We start from the raw sequence: 15,000 nt of genomic DNA on the forward strand, positions 1-15,000 counted from the left end.
CACCCTCTTCCTTCATTCACTCCTGGGCGTTTCGCTCCACCCCAAGTTGCGGGTCCAGCTTGCTCTTTCTGTCACATCCCCACGATGAACGGTTTAGCCTGCAGGAGACCCTGCACCGAGCCATTTTTAAACACATCTGATGCGGCAGGTGTTTCATTGCTCAACAAACAACACCTATAGGGACGGCACAGCCTATGCATCGGTCCTTCGGAGACCGCCCCAGAACGGCCAGAGTTCTCGTCCCCACGCGAGCCTGAGGAAGGCTGGCCGGGCGATGGGCCAAGCAGCGTCTACTGGCCATACCACCTTGGATACGTCCGATCTTGGAAGCAAAGCAGAGATGGGTTCGGAAATACTTGGTTGGGACACCTCCTGAGAACACCAGGTATTGTAGACAATTTTGATGACGTTTTGCCATCTTGCCCAGCTCGGCTAGCATGGAGTGGCGCCTTGCTGGACACCGACCTTACGTAAAGTAGAGGCTGGAAGTCCCAAGCCTCCCAAGCCCCCCAAGACCTCTAAGATAAGGACGCAACCCCGCCGCCTCTACCAGGCCTCACACCGAGCTCCTTGCCACGGCTAGGAGTGCTTATTGACCCCGCAGCCGGCCGTATGCAAATGATGGCGTTAAAAGCATCTCGCGCTGTGAAGGGGCCAGGCTTTCAGCAGCTGCCCAGGGGATGGTTTTAGAGGGCGACCGCCTAACGAGGGCCAGCAGAAGTAACGTCTTCTTCTTCAAAGAAGCTTGTGTAACTAACCCAATCAGACAGCTGCCCAGGAGCTAACCTCAGTGCTAGGAAGGAGCGGGAGGGAATTGAGGGGGTGGTTCCTGCTAAGGCCCTGAAATAATAATAAGACAGGCAGGAGAGTCTGACGCATGGTGGCGGAAAAGCTGCAGGTGCAAATAGGGAATGTGGTCTCGTGCGAGCAACTTGTGCATGCTCGCTGTGTGTGAGTGTGCGCTTCCTAGGTACGGCGCGCTGCAGACAGTCAAAAGGGTTGCTCCCTTTCATTAAAAGTTAATCCCTGGCTGCAGGCTATTAGAAAGCAACTAACCGCGCTCTACTCACCCTACCCAGGTCTACCGGTGAGTCTCGCCGCTGCTCCCGGCCTGTGGCATTGGCCGCGACGCTGACGTTCCGTCGACAGCGCGGCAGCCGATCAGTGAGCTCAGCGGCTCTGAGCGGGGCGTTCTGTCTACAAGACCTTTTTAAGGAGCCAGCAAAAAAGTGAAGAGAAAAGAAAGCACAAAAGCACCTTGTCTTACTAAGCACTGGAAAGGGCAGCCGGCAACCGGACGTCAAAGTGGAAAAGCAGCAAGTGAGAGGCCTGTCTCTGCCTACGGCCACACCACCCTGAACACGCCCGATCTTGTCTGATCTCAGAAGCTATGCAGGGTCGGGCCTGGTTAGTACTTGGATGGGAGACCGCCTGGGAATAACAGGTGCTGTAGGCTTTTGCCTTTTCTTACTTCCACCAGCAGGGGTCACTCTCCTCTATGCCTTTTTTCCATTCCTTTTTTCACAAGCGCACACATGCTCCTTTCTTCTTTTCATTTGCTTTCTCTCTTGCGCTATTTAATCCTTGCAAAATACCAGCATCCTTCTCATCACCGTGGGCCTCCAGCATTGTTGCTTATTTACTTTTAATACTAGGCTTCTTTTCACCAGGACCAGCGACTCCCGCATGACTGGAGGCAACCACCGCTGACCTGGAGGCAACCACCGGTAACCTGGAGGCCAGTTTACAGCACAACCCAAGCAAAACACCTTTGCAGGCCACACGACCCCCCCGAAGAGCAGCTCAAATTCACTCGCAACCATTTCACCCTCTTCCTTCATTCACTCCTGGGCGTTTCGCTCCACCCCAAGTTGCGGGTCCAGCTTGCTCTTTCTGTCACATCCCCGCGATGAACGGTTTAGCCTGCAGGAGACCCTGCGCCGAGCCATTTTTAAACACATCTGATGCGGCAGGTGTTTCATTGCTCAACAAACAACACCTATAGGGACGGCACAGCCTATGCATCGGTCCTTCGGAGACCGCCCCAGAACGGCCAGAGTTCTCGTCCCCACGCGAGCCTGAGGAAGGCTGGCCGGGCGATGGGCCAATCAGCGTCTACTGGCCATACCACCTTGGATACGTCCGATCTCGGAAGCAAAGCAGAGATGGGTTCGGAAATACTTGGTTGGGACACCTCCTGAGAACACCAGGTATTGTAGACAATTTTGATGACGTTTTGCCATCTTGCCCAGCTCGGCTAGCATTGAGTGGCGCCTTGCTGGACACCGACCTTACGTAAAGTAGAGGCTGGAAGTCCCAAGCCTCCCAAGCCCCCAAGACCTCTAAGATAAGGACGCAACCCCGCCGCCTCTACCAGGCCTCACACCGAGCTCCTTGCCACGGCTAGGAGTGCTTATTGACCCCGCAGCCGGCCGTATGCAAATGATGGCGTTAAAAGCATCTCGCGCTGTGAAGGGGCCAGGCTTTCAGCAGCTGCCCAGGGGATGGTTTTAGAGGGCGACCGCCTAACGAGGGCCAGCAGAAGTAACGTCTTCTTCTTCAAAGAAGCTTGTGTAACTAACCCAATCAGACAGCTGCCCAGGAGCTAACCTCAGTGCTAGGAAGGAGCGGGAGGGAATTGAGGGGGTGGTTCCTGCTAAGGCCCTGAAATAATAATAAGACAGGCAGGAGAGTCTGACGCATGGTGGCGGAAAAGCTGCAGGTGCAAATAGGGAATGTGGTCTCGTGCGAGCAACTTGTGCATGCTCGCTGTGTGTGAGTGTGCGCATCCTAGGTACGGCGCGCTGCAGACAGTCAAAAGGGTTGCTCCCTTTCATTAAAAGTTAATCCCCGGCTGCAGGCTATTAGAAAGCAACTAACCGCGCTCTACTCACCCTACCCAGGTCTACCGGTGAGTCTCGCCGCTGCTCCCGGCCTGTGGCATTGGCCGCGACGCTGACGTTCCGTCGACAGCGCGGCAGCCGATCAGTGAGCTCAGCGGCTCTGAGCGGGGCGTTCTGTCTACAAGACCTTTTTAAGGAGCCAGCAAAAAAGTGAAGAGAAAGGAAAGCATAAAAGCACCTTGTCTTACTAAGCACTGGAAAGGGCAGCCGGCAACCGGACGTCAAAGTGGAAAAGCAGCAAGTGAGAGGCCTGTCTCTGCCTATGGCCACACCACCCTGAACACACCTGATCTCGTCTGATCTCGGATTATAAGCAGGGTTGGGCCTGGCTAGTACTTGGATGGGAGACCGCCTGGGAATACCAGGTGCTGTAGGCTTTTGCTTTTTCTTACTTCCACCAGCAGGGGTCACTCTCCTCTATGCCTTTTTTCCATTCCTTTTTTCACAAGCGCACACATGCTCCTTTCTTCTTTTCATTTGCTTTCTCTCTTGCGCTATTTAATCCTTGCAAAATACCAGCATCCTTCTCATCACCGTGGGCCTCCAGCATTGTTGCTTATTTACTTTTAATACTAGGCTTCTTTTCACCAGGACCAGCGACTCCCGCATGACTGGAGGCAACCACCGCTGACCTGGAGGCAACCACCGGTAACCTGGAGGCCAGTTTACAGCACAACCCAAGCAAAACACCTTTGCAGGCCACACAACCCCCCCGAAGAGCAGCTCAAATTCACTCGCAACCATCTCACCCTCTTCCTTCATTCACTCCTGGGCGTTTCGCTCCACCCCAAGTTGCGGGTCCAGCTTGCTCTTTCTGTCACATCCCCACGATGAACGGTTTAGCCTGCAGGAGACCCTGCACCGAGCCATTTTTAAACACATCTGATGCGGCAGGTGTTTCATTGCTCAACAAACAACACCTATAGGGACGGCACAGCCTATGCATCGGTCCTTCGGAGACCGCCACAGAACGGCCAGAGTTCTCGTCCCCACGCGAGCCTGAGGAAGGCTGGCCGGGCGATGGGCCAAGCAGCGTCTACTGGCCATACCACCTTGGATACGTCCGATCTCGGAAGCAAAGCAGAGATGGGTTCGGAAATACTTGGTTGGGACACCTCCTGAGAACACCAGGTATTGTAGACAATTTTGATGACGTTTTGCCATCTTGCCCAGCTCGGCTAGCATGGAGTGGCGCCTTGCTGGACACCGACCTTACGTAAAGTAGAGGCTGGAAGTCCCAAGCCTCCCAAGCCCCCCAAGACCTCTAAGATAAGGACGCAACCCCGCCGCCTCTACCAGGCCTCACACCGAGCTCCTTGCCACGGCTAGGAGTGCTTATTGACCCCGCAGCCGGCCGTATGCAAATGATGGCGTTAAAAGCATCTCGCGCTGTGAAGGGGCCAGGCTTTCAGCAGCTGCCCAGGGGATGGTTTTAGAGGGCGACCGCCTAACGAGGGCCAGCAGAAGTAACGTCTTCTTCTTCAAAGAATCTTGTGTAACTAACCCAATCAGACAGCTGCCCAGGAGCTAACCTCAGTGCTAGGAAGGAGCGGGAGGGAATTGAGGGGGTGGTTCCTGCTAAGGCCCTGAAATAATAATAAGACAGGCAGGAGAGTCTGACGCATGGTGGCGGAAAAGCTGCAGGTGCAAATAGGGAATGTGGTCTCGTGCGAGCAACTTGTGCATGCTCGCTGTGTGTGAGTGTGCGCTTCCTAGGTACGGCGCGCTGCAGACAGTCAAAAGGGTTGCTCCCTTTCATTAAAAGTTAATCCCCGGCTGCAGGCTATTAGAAAGCAACTAACCGCGCTCTACTCACCCTACCCAGGTCTACCGGTGAGTCTCGCCGCTGCTCCCGGCCTGTGGCATTGGCCGCGACGCTGACGTTCCGTCGACAGCGCGGCAGCCGATCAGTGAGCTCAGCGGCTCTGAGCGGGGCGTTCTGTCTACAAGACCTTTTTAAGGAGCCAGCAAAAAAGTGAAGAGAAAAGAAAGCACAAAAGCACCTTGTCTTACTAAGCACTGGAAAGGGCAGCCGGCAACCGGACGTCAAAGTGGAAAAGCAGCAAGTGAGAGGCCTGTCTCTGCCTACGGCCACACCACCCTGAACACGCCTGATCTTGTCTGATCTTGGAAGCTAAGCAGGGTTGGGCCTGGCTAGTACTTGGATGGGAGACCGCCTGGGAATACCAGGTGCTGTAGGCTTTTGCTTTTTCTTACTTCCACCAGCAGGGGTCACTCTCCTCTATGCCTTTTTTCCATTCCTTTTTTCACAAGCGCACACATGCTCCTTTCTTCTTTTCATTTGCTTTCTCTCTTGCGCTATTTAATCCTTGCAAAATACCAGCATCCTTCTCATCACCGTGGGCCTCCAGCATTGTTGCTTATTTACTTTTAATACTAGGCTTCTTTTCACCAGGACCAGCGACTCCCGCATGACTGGAGGCAATCACCGCTGACCTGGAGGCAACCACCGGTAACCTGGAGGCCAGTTTACAGCACAACCCAAGCAAAACACCTTTGCAGGCCACACGACCCCCCCGAAGAGCAGCTCAAATTCACTCGCAACCATCTCACCCTCTTCCTTCATTCACTCCTGGGCGTTTCGCTCCACCCCAAGTTGCGGGTCCAGCTTGCTCTTTCTGTCACATCCCCGCGATGAACGGTTTAGCCTGCAGGAGACCCTGCGCCGAGCCATTTTTAAACACATCTGATGCGGCAGGTGTTTCATTGCTCAACAAACAACACCTATAGGGACGGCACAGCCTATGCATCGGTCCTTCGGAGACCGCCCCAGAACGGCCAGAGTTCTCGTCCCCACGCGAGCCTGAGGAAGGCTGGCCGGGCGATGGGCCAAGCAGCGTCTACTGGCCATACCACCTTGGATACGTCCGATCTCGGAAGCAAAGCAGAGATGGGTTCGGAAATACTTGGTTGGGACACCTCCTGAGAACACCAGGTATTGTAGACAATTTTGATGACGTTTTGCCATCTTGCCCAGCTCGGCTAGCATGGAGTGGCGCCTTGCTGGACACCGACCTTACGTAAAGTAGAGGCTGGAAGTCCCAAGCCTCCCAAGCCCCCCAAGACCTCTAAGATAAGGATGCAACCCCGCCGCCTCTACCAGGCCTCACACCGAGCTCCTTGCCACGGCTAGGAGTGCTTATTGACCCCGCAGCCGGCCGTATGCAAATGATGGCGTTAAAAGCATCTCGCGCTGTGAAGGGGCCAGGCTTTCAGCAGCTGCCCAGGGGATGGTTTTAGAGGGCGACCGCCTAACGAGGGCCAGCAGAAGTAACGTCTTCTTCTTCAAAGAAGCTTGTGTAACTAACCCAATCAGACAGCTGCCCAGGAGCTAACCTCAGTGCTAGGAAGGAGCGGGAGGGAATTGAGGGGGTGGTTCCTGCTAAGGCCCTGAAATAATAATAAGACAGGCAGGAGAGTCTGACGCATGGTGGCGGAAAAGCTGCAGGTGCAAATAGGGAATGTGGTCTCGTGCGAGCAACTTGTGCATGCTCGCTGTGTGTGAGTGTGCGCTTCCTAGGTACGGCGCGCTGCAGACAGTCAAAAGGGTTGCTCCCTTTCATTAAAAGTTAATCCCTGGCTGCAGGCTATTAGAAAGCAACTAACCGCGCTCTACTCACCCTACCCAGGTCTACCGGTGAGTCTCGCCGCTGCTCCCGGCCTGTGGCATTGGCCGCGACGCTGACGTTCCGTCGACAGCGCGGCAGCCGATCAGTGAGCTCAGCGGCTCTGAGCGGGGCGTTCTGTCTACAAGACCTTTTTAAGGAGCCAGCAAAAAAGTGAAGAGAAAGGAAAGCACAAAAGCACCTTGTCTTACTAAGCACTGGAAAGGGCAGCCGGCAACCGGACGTCAAAGTGGAAAAGCAGCAAGTGAGAGGCCTGTCTCTGCCTATGGCCACACCACCCTGAACACACCTGATCTCGTCTGATCTCGGATTATAAGTGTGACACCCCAGGGGTCTGGTTGCCACAGTAACGTAATGTTATGTCTGAGAGCAGGTGGGAGGTCCTTTGGTCAGGGATCCTGTGCATGCCACACCTCCTGCCCAGTCTTGGGAGGGGAAGAACTTCCCCTGTATAAACCCGGGGCTGAGGCAGGGTGAGTCAGACAAGGAGAGTGGAGACAAGAAGCAGCATAGGAAACAGCAGGCTTACAAGGAGTCAGGGGCTGGCAGCTGCAGAGCTTGCCCTGACTAAGAAGATTCTTTACCGGACCCGGAGTCCGAGGCTGTGGGGACTAACTCCTGCCCAGCAGCAGAATCCGTCAGGCAGGGGATTTCAGGTCCTCTGGCCCAGAAGCCCGAAGGCACGGTCACACGCGTGGGACCAGCACCGCCATCGTGGAGCGGAAGCCATTAGAAGGCCCCGAGTCACCGGCCATACGGGTGAGCACCACACGGTACACTCAGGGACGTGGGCTACTTACATCAGCTTCTAGCAAGGTAGCCAGAAGAGTACAGTCAGTTTGGGAGGCCTACAACTACGCCTGGCCAGGGGAGATCCCATCTGCTCAAAGACTGACCAGGCCCCGTTTGCTAGCAAGTACTCCGGGAGGGTCTGTCGTTGTTACCAGTAAAGACCCTGAACTACACCGTAACGTCTCTGAGTGGTTCCTGCTACCCCCATCATCCACGTCGGCTGCCCTGAGGCCATACCCCTCCCGTTGGGGGTTATACTATCACGCTGCACAATCCTACCACCGGCCTCAGCGGTCTGCCCTGCAGCAGCAGCTCCCTGGCTGCTCTCAACGGGTGGCGTAGTCATCAACTATTTACTACTAATAGACTGCCGTCTAGTTTGACTCCCTGGGCACGGACCGGGTCACCGCCACGAGACTACAACCCTCCACTGATCCGGCTCCGGGTAGGCTCCCGCGCGCGCAGCGCAGCGCGACACAGGCCCAGGGGCGCGTCAACTTTGGCGTAGTCGGCAGGATTTCGTGCCCGCAACCACCGGGTACTGCGTGCCTGAAAAGCAAAGACTGTTCAAACTTACCAGTGGTGAAGATTCCCGCTATCCGTGGAGGTTTCCCGCCATCCGGCGCCATCTTCTACCTTCTTCCCGCCATCGGTGAAGTTTCCCGCCATCCGGCGCCATCTTCGGCCTTCTTCCCGCCATCCGTGGAGTTTTCCCGCCGTTGGACGCCATCTTGGGGACGCCGCGCGGGAAGAAGAGGGGTGTGGACTCTGAAAGCGCGCGAGAACTGAAGCCCCGCCTCACGTCCGGACGTTGCGTAAGGTCCTGGAAGGAGCCCAGCAGACGCCGACGTCACAGGAGCGCGACGGAAGGTCCTCAACCCTGACGATCCACTGCGGAGCCGCGGCCTACGGAAGAGGATCATCGCAAGGTAGGCCACGGTCCACTAGGGGGGAGGAAGATGTCGGATACGGAGGAGAGCTTCACTGCCCCAACCCCCGCCAGCGCTACCGCTGCTGCAGTTATGCCCTTCACAATGCCCTATATCCCGGGAGCAGCTTGGCTACCCCAGTACTCAGGGGAGTCCCATACCCTGCATGACTTTAGAGAAAAGCTGGATAGCCTCTTCCAGGTGTACCCCCTCACAGAAGAGCAAAAAGTGAGCATCCTGGTGGCCCAACTAACCGGGGCAGCCAAAAGGGAAGTAAAATCCTGGCCACCTGGGAGGAAGACTGTCGCAGGAATACTAACCCGGCTGAAGGACACCTTTGATACCCGCACCTCAGCCGAGATTAAGCTTAGATTCTACGGGTGCAAGCAGCGAGCGCATGAGAGTATAAGGGACTATGCACTAAACCTACAAGAGGCCCTGAGGGCCATAAAGCAGACCGACCCTGATGGGGTGGGAAACGAGGACAGGCTGTTGACTGAACAATTTATAGAGGGTTTATATTGCAATGCCCACCGAACCCAGTTGCGGGCAATGGCCTTACAGGATCCCCATCTGGACTTTGCACAGTTCAAGGACAGAGCCATCCGGGTGCTCCGAGAACCGGCACCAGGTGGCGTTGTGACCCACAGACGCCCCACTACCACTTACTATCAGGAGGCGGCGCCCTTGTCAGCAGGGCCTGTGGGAGCTGATGCGCAGGCTTTGGACAATGACCCGGCTCCAGACCTACACCATCAGGTCCAAGAGCTAGTTAAGAGCGTTGCTGCGCTAACCCGAACTGTGCAGTCTTTACAGGTTTCCACCCCAGGGAAGATCCAGCTGGCATCCGGACCGGAGGACATCCCGTGGCGTCGACCAAGGAGGACCCCACCGGCCAGAGGAAGACCCAGTGACCGATACAGCGAGGACGGACGACCCATCTGCCGCCGCTGCAATCAACCCGGACATATGGAAAGGTACTGTTCTTTAAACGGGCACAACCTGGGGTAGAGGGCCAACCCCCAGGAAAAAGATCACCAGGCCCATCGAACTGGCGCGACAGATATGTGGGAGGACGTCCAGTCTTGCCTGTGGTACTGGATGGCATTCCCATGAGTGCCCTACTGGATACCGGGTCACAGGTCACCACCATCCCGTACGTGCTCTTCAAGCAGTACTGGAATGACTCGGATATTACCCGCTACCCTGACGACGACTTGAGTATCATCGCCAGCAATGGCCAGCCCGTGCCACAGATCGGATTTAAAGAGGTGACCCTCAAAATCGGTAGAGTCGAACTGGCCGCACAGGGACTGATCATTGTAGATATTGATAAACATGAGAGTCACCCAAAAATAACTCTAGGAACTAACGTAATTGAAAATTGTCTTGCAGAGGTGATTTTCCTTTTACAGCAGGTTGCCAAGAATGCCAGCTCCGGCGAGCAGCGGGTGCTCCAGAAAGAGATCCGGGCACTGATGCAACGGCAACAAGTGGAACTCTCCGGCGGTGAGATTGGTAGCGTAAGAATGTGTGACCCTTTTCCTATTGCCATGCCCCCAAAAAGTGAAATGATGATTTGGTGCCGGGCAGCTATTGGTCTGAGAGGTAGAGATTACCAGGCAATGGTAGAACCAGTTTACTCAGACAGTAGGCCCACCATTTTGACAGCACGGGGGGTGGTCAATGTACGCCATGGGAGGGTGCCCGTTCGCATAATAAATATCGGGGAGAGGGAAGTGTACCTGCCCCGGTATGCCACGCTAGCCAAATTATATACCACTAATCAAAATTCTATACAATCTGTGGAACCCTTGCCTCCATCTCACCCGGAGGAAGGTAACGGCTCTAAGAAAGACATGGAGGACTGGTGTCAGCAACTACATTTGGGTACTGATTCCACTCCCTCACATCAGAAACAAGGAGTCTATCGGGTGGTTCAAGAGTATGAGAGAGTGTTTAGTAAACACCCGTTAGACTTTGGGCGGGTCAAGGGGGTAGAACACCGCATCCCCACGGGAGATCATCCTCCCATAAAAGAGAGGTATCGACCCGTACCCCCTGCACACTACCAACACGCCAAGGGGATGCTTCGAGACATGAAGGAGGCTGGGGTAATCCGGGATAGCTGTAGCCCCTGGGCAGCCCCACTAGTTTTAGTCAAAAAGAAAGACAACACCATGAGGATGTGTGTAGATTACCGGAAAATCAACCGTATCACACACAAGGATGCGTACCCCTTACCAAGGATAGAGGAGTCATTGGCTGCTTTAAGATCTGCTAACTTCTTCTCTACCTTGGATCTCACTAGCGGGTACTGGCAGGTTCCTGTAGCAGAGGCGGACCGGGAGAAGACCGCATTCACCACCCCGATGGGACTTAGCGAGTTCACCTGCATGCCGTTCGGACTCTGCAACGCCCCAGGAACCTTCCAACGATTAATGGAGTGCTGTCTGGGCCACAGAAACTTCGAGACGGTCCTGTTGTACCTGGACGATGTCATCGTATACTCCAAAACTTATGAGGACCACCTGAAACACCTGGCGGAGGTGTTCGAAGCTCTGGCGAGTTACGGCCTAAAGGTGAAACCCTCCAAGTGTCACCTCCTGAAACCAAAGGTGCAATACCTGGGACACGTGGTGAGCGCTGACGGAGTGGCTCCCGACCCCGATAAGATCACCGCAATTAAGGGATGGCCAAGCCCCTCCAGCATAAAAGAAGTGCGGCAGTTCCTAGGGTTGGTAGGCTACTACCGAAGGTTTATTCCCGGTTTCACCAAAAAGGCAGCGCCGATGCAGGACCTCCTGATAGGCCAGTCCCGGAAGGCCAAGAACCAGAAGCCGCCCTTCAAATGGGAAGAGCTGGAAGAAGAGTCCTTCCGCCAGCTGAAGATGGCCCTCACGGGGGACGAAATCCTGGCGTACCCGGATTATAGCCAGCCCTTTATCCTCTACACCGACGCCAGTAACATCGGGCTAGGAGCCGTACTGTCCCAGATCCAGCAGGGGAAGGAACGAGTAATCGCCTACGCCAGCCGAAAACTGCGACCCACCGAAAGGAACCCCGAGAATTACAGCTCATTTAAGTTAGAGTTCCTGGCCGTAGTATGGGCAATCACTGAGCGCTTTAAGCATTACCTCGCTTCTTCCCGGTTCACCGTGTACACGGATAACAACCCGCTGACACACCTGGACACGGCAAGACTCGGTGCCCTGGAGCAGAGGTGGATGGCCCGTCTGTCCAACTACGAGTTCACAATTAAATACCGGGCAGGACGCTCCAATACCAACGCGGACGCCCTGTCCAGGATGCCCAACCTGCCGGACGAAGGAGAAGATCCGGAGGGACTGGAAGAAGTTGAACTCCCTGCGTTCCACCGTCATGGGACTATCCAGTATTCCCACCGGGTAAGGGGTAAGCAGGCTGCTACGTTGAACCCCTTACCCCACTACAACTGGGCGGAAACGCAAGACAGTGACCCTGCCGTCCGACTGGTGAAGGAGATGCTGACTCGGCCGGAGGCTCGCCTTGAACCAGACGCTCCGGAGGAAGCCAAACAACTATGGGCGGAGAAGAGTCGACTATTCCTTTACAAGGGGAAGTTGTGCCGCAGAATGGTCAACTCCCGGACGCATGAACTACTCTGGCAAGTAGTGGTGCCCCGAAGAGACGCAGCCATGGTGATGGAGGCATACCACGACGGAGCTGGACACTTCGGGTGGAAAAAGCTGGAGTTCCTGCTGCGCGAGCGGTTCCACTGGGTAGGCATGAGGGGAACCATCGAGAAGTGGTGCAGAGACTGTGGCCCGTGCAATCTGAGAAGGAAGGACCGGGCCAGCCAGAAGACTCCCCTGCAGTCCATCGTCACCCGGCAACCATTGGAACTGGTAGCCTTGGATCATGTAAAACTGACCCCAAGCAGAAGTGGCTACGTCTACGCGTTAACCATCGTGGATCATTACTCCCGGTTCTTGGTTGTCGTCCCCGTCAAGGACTTAACGGCTCAAACAGCAGCTAGGGCCTTCCAGCAGCACTTCTGCCGTCCACACGGGTACCCGGACCAAGTGCTGACGGACCAGGGACCTGCCTTTGAAGCGGAGGTCTTCCAGGAATTCTGCAATCTGTATGGCTGCCGGAAGATAAGGACGACACCCTACCATCCGCAAACTAATGGACTTTGTGAAAAAATGAACCAGGTGGTAATGGATCTTCTAAAAACATTGCCCCTGGAAGAACGCAGTCTGTGGCCTGAGAAGTTGCCCGATCTGGTGGACCTATACAACCACATCCCGGTAGGTTCCACCAACTGTACCCCGGCTTACCTAATGAGGGCGAGACCTGGTAAGTTACCTGTTGACCTGGAAATGGGAGTCCTGACACCTGAGGACACTTCACCAGAAACAGACTGGGACACAGAGAGGCAGCAGCAGTACCGGAGAGTACAGGAGAGCGTGGAGCGAAGTCTCTGTCAGGCTAGGGAAAGACAAGAGAAGACTTACAACCAGTATGCTCCCGCTGTTCCCCTGGTACCCGGAGAGCAGGTCTTGAAGAGGAAAAGACGGCTCCACAAGTTGGATGACCAGTGGGAGAAGGACCCGTACACCGTACTGCCCTCAAGCCACGAGAACCCGAAGGTCTGTACCATCAGTAAAGACGGAGGGGAAACCACAGCCATTGTATCCCGGGACCACCTGAAGAAGTGTCCCGAACAACTGAGGAACCCTGAAGAGGAACAAGAAGACCATCGACCCGTGGGAGAAAGGGAAGATATGGTTAGTACCGTGCTCGGGGACTTCCCTCGGTCTTGGACTCAAGTCAATGGTGCAGTTGTGGTACCCGTACTCACCTTCCTCCAACCATCATCCCAAGAACCTACGGAGCAACGGGTAGAGCTGGAAGAACAGCCGGTCCAGGAGGCAGAAGACTCCACACAAGTAGAACAGGGGAATCAACCCTCTGCTTATAGTGAGCCTGCCGTACCCCTAGTGAGACAAAGAGCCGGTAGACAGCTGCCCAGTTTACCCTTGACAGCTCCTACACCCTGTAGTTCAGGGCCAGACAGTCAGCTCCGTAGGTCCACTAGGGCCACTAGAGGCCAGTTACCCGCACGTTGGAGGATCTAAATGTTTAAGCTATTTTATAATGTTTACCTGTCTATAGTTGCTTGTGTGTAATTTTGTATTTCTAGTTGTTTTTAGGAATCCTTGGTGGATTTACCGGGAATCCTTGTATATAGTTGGAGCGTAACCCAGGATGGACTAAAGACTGTCAAGGACTCGGGGTAGAACAGACCCCTACCTGGTTACGTCTCCCTGTGTTGGTGAAATGGACACCTTGCTTTCTTCAGAGACTGCACCCGGTTGCGGACACGCCGTAACCATCTTTATGTGTTTTCTTATTGTATTATTAATGTTTTGCCTTGTTATGTTTTCTAAATGTGTTTAGTCCCGGAGTACTAAATTTTACTAGGGGGGAATGTGACACCCCAGGGGTCTGGTTGCCACAGTAACGTAATGTTATGTCTGAGAGCAGGTGGGAGGTCCTTTGGTCAGGGATCCTGTGCATGCCACACCTCCTGCCCAGTCTTGGGAGGGGAAGAACTTCCCCTGTATAAACCCGGGGCTGAGGCAGGGTGAGTCAGACAAGGAGAGTGGAGACAAGAAGCAGCATAGGAAACAGCAGGCTTACAAGGAGTCAGGGGCTGGCAGCTGCAGAGCTTGCCCTGACTAAGAAGATTCTTTACCGGACCCGGAGTCCGAGGCTGTGGGGACTAACTCCTGCCCAGCAGCAGAATCCGTCAGGCAGGGGATTTCAGGTCCTCTGGCCCAGAAGCCCGAAGGCACGGTCACACGCGTGGGACCAGCACCGCCATCGTGGAGCGGAAGCCATTAGAAGGCCCCGAGTCACCGGCCATACGGGTGAGCACCACACGGTACACTCAGGGACGTGGGCTACTTACATCAGCTTCTAGCAAGGTAGCCAGAAGAGTACAGTCAGTTTGGGAGGCCTACAACTACGCCTGGCCAGGGGAGATCCCATCTGCTCAAAGACTGACCAGGCCCCGTTTGCTAGCAAGTACTCCGGGAGGGTCTGTCGTTGTTACCAGTAAAGACCCTGAACTACACCGTAACGTCTCTGAGTGGTTCCTGCTACCCCCATCATCCACGTCGGCTGCCCTGAGGCCATACCCCTCCCGTTGGGGGTTATACTATCACGCTGCACAATCCTACCACCGGCCTCAGCGGTCTGCCCTGCAGCAGCAGCTCCCTGGCTGCTCTCAACGGGTGGCGTAGTCATCAACTATTTACTACTAATAGACTGCCGTCTAGTTTGACTCCCTGGGCACGGACCGGGTCACCGCCACGAGACTACAACCCTCCACTGATCCAGCTCCAGGTAGGCTCCCGCGCGCGCAGCGCAGCGCAGCGCGACACAGGCCCAGGGGCGCGTCAATAAGCAGGGTCGGGCCTGGCTAGTACTTGGATGGGAGACCACCTGGGAATAACAGGTGCTGTAGGCTTTTGCCTTTTCTTACTTCCACCAGCAGGGGTCACTCTCCTCTTTGCCTTTTTTCCATTCCTTTTTTCACAAGCGCACACATGCTCCTTTCTTCTTTTCATTTGCTTTCTCTCTTGCGCTATTTAATCCTTGCAAAATACCAGCATCCTTCTCATCACCGTGGGCCTCCAGCATTGTTGCTTATTTACTTTTAATACTAGGCTTCTTTTC

At 55.0% G+C, this 15,000-nt stretch overlaps 3 non-coding genes across 3 annotated transcripts; all 3 read left to right on the forward strand.

The window, feature by feature from the left end:
* Positions 1-1,337: 1,337 nt before the first annotated feature.
* On the forward strand, positions 1,338-1,456 carry LOC141267180 (5S ribosomal RNA). The gene has a single exon (XR_012321193.1). It is a non-coding gene; the product is annotated as a 5S ribosomal RNA (ribosomal RNA).
* Positions 1,457-3,161: 1,705 nt separating this feature from the next.
* Positions 3,162-3,280, forward strand: LOC141266638 (5S ribosomal RNA). Its single transcript, XR_012320668.1, has one exon. It is a non-coding gene; the product is annotated as a 5S ribosomal RNA (ribosomal RNA).
* A 1,706-nt stretch (positions 3,281-4,986) lies between these two features.
* On the forward strand, positions 4,987-5,105 carry LOC141266407 (5S ribosomal RNA). The gene has a single exon (XR_012320445.1). It is a non-coding gene; the product is annotated as a 5S ribosomal RNA (ribosomal RNA).
* The last annotated feature ends 9,895 nt before the right edge of the window (positions 5,106-15,000 follow it).

This window comes from Phyllobates terribilis, unplaced genomic scaffold (genome assembly GCF_046119375.1).
Source record: "Phyllobates terribilis strain yellow unplaced genomic scaffold, ASM4611937v1 Scaffold_4__5_contigs__length_816908805, whole genome shotgun sequence".
In the NCBI taxonomy this organism is placed as follows: Eukaryota; Metazoa; Chordata; class Amphibia; order Anura; family Dendrobatidae; genus Phyllobates; species Phyllobates terribilis.